Raw genomic sequence first — 1928 nt, 5'->3', positions numbered from 1 at the left:
TTTTCCTTGCTTTTGTTTGGAACAGAGAAGAGAGGTGGAGGTGAGCCCTTGTGTCTTTGCTGATTGTGGCCCAGCTCCAGCTGTGTACAAAAATAAACAGGGAAACATGGCTGCAAGGCTGGAATTGATTGTCTTTCTCCTCTCCTTGCTTCTTTTGCACTCATGCATGCATGCAGATACCCCAACCCCCAGCTGTGAGCCATCTAGTTTTTCCCTAGAATCTATGAATCGAAATGGTTATATCTATTGCAGACAATGGTAAAGAGGAGAAAGGTCCTGGATTGGAACTCTGGGCCCCAGAGGAGGAGTGTGCAGCCAGTCTGCTTCTCTTGACATCCTCACTCACTCTCCTTTGCCATTTGGTTGTGGGCAGGATGATCTGGCGGGGGGATGCGTTGGAGCCAGGCTGAGAGTTGGGATGGTTGGGCCCACTCCCATCTTTGCCCTTGACCTGCTGGTGACCTCAGGCAAGTGCCTTTCCCACTCTGGGGCTCAGCTTTCTCTTCTTTCAGGTGGGAGCAAACCTGCTGGTCATCAGGTAACTTATATTACGTGCTTTGAGGACCACTCCCACAGCGGCTGAGTACTTGTAGCCTGTAAAGCATGGCAACCAGGACAGGTAATGATGTTGCCCACCCTGCATCTCCCCACTCCCACTGCCCAACCCCTCCGAGTGAAGAGATGCTGCGCCCTCTGGTACATTTGCAGCGGACGTGTGTCAAGCAACGTTGTGGCTCTTGCCAACGTTCTTGTGCCAGCAGCCTCTTCCCAGCGGTGGGCATGCCCCAGCGTGTACCACAGATCTCAGGAAGATTCTGGAGTTTGCACTTACTTGGGATTTGGGTTGGGAGCCTGGCAGAGGAGGAGGCTTTAGTCCCTAGAGCCCTGAGCCCCACTTGCAGGAGCCCAGAGACATATATAGCTGCCCCGTTCCCCACCAGCCGTTTTCCCTATCAATCCCCGCCCCCTCCACTCCAAAAAGATGGTAGTTAGTGTTGACATTCAATTATCTGCTGAGAGATCTCGGCAAGTCACTTAATCTCCAGGAGCCTCAGTTTTCTAATTTCATAAGGGAAGGTCACAATCACGTGGACTTCAGAGGTAGTTATGATGACACTGTACGTCCATTTTTGTGAAAGTGATTCATTAACGTCTTTACACACATTCATTATTTTTATGACTAGGGGCCATTGTTAGGGCAGCTCCTGAGGGAGGGAGCAAAGAGTGAAGGTGGATTCCCAAGGTCCACTCCTGGGAGGAGCTGGCCTGTGCTCCCCCGCAGGTCCACACCTGCTAGACAGGCTCAGCCCACCGCCCCACGTCTCAGCCCTGGGAAGGGCCAATGGAACTGCCACACAGTAGGCACGTTATGGACACTTCTGCGAGCCCAGCATCATTTTAAGCAAGTTACAAGTCCTCTCTCACCTAGTCCTCTCCACGCCCATGGAGCTGGTGCTATGTGCATCCTCGTCTTACAGAGGAGGAAACCAGAAAGGAACTTGTCCCAGTGATAAAGGCATGAGGCGGCACAGTCAGAATTTGAACCCCGGCTGTGTGGTCCTTGCCCAGCTTGGAACCACTGCTCAATCAACCTCTACCAGATACTGAGAGGAGCTCAGGGAAAAGCACGCAGAGCCTACCCTTGTGCCCCAGAGAGAACATGCAGTGCCGGTTCATCCCCATGGTCGCCCTGCCACCCGCTACATCCCTGAGCTTACAGAAGTGACACACTGAGGGCTCCCATTCGCAAACCCGGCATGCTCCGCCATAGGCAACAGGCACACCCTACCCTTGGCATTTCCCTGAGGGCCCCATATACATGCGTGCGATCTGGGAGGCCCTATGCGTTGTTGTCTGTGACGATTCAATCCCCAGCAGTCTCAGTTTGCTAGGACTGCAGTGACAAACCCACACTGAGATGGCTTAAA

This window comes from Equus quagga, unplaced genomic scaffold (genome assembly GCF_021613505.1).
Source record: "Equus quagga isolate Etosha38 unplaced genomic scaffold, UCLA_HA_Equagga_1.0 73442_RagTag, whole genome shotgun sequence".
Lineage (NCBI taxonomy): Eukaryota > Metazoa > Chordata > Mammalia > Perissodactyla > Equidae > Equus > Equus quagga.
This window is presented reverse-complemented; position numbering follows the sequence as displayed.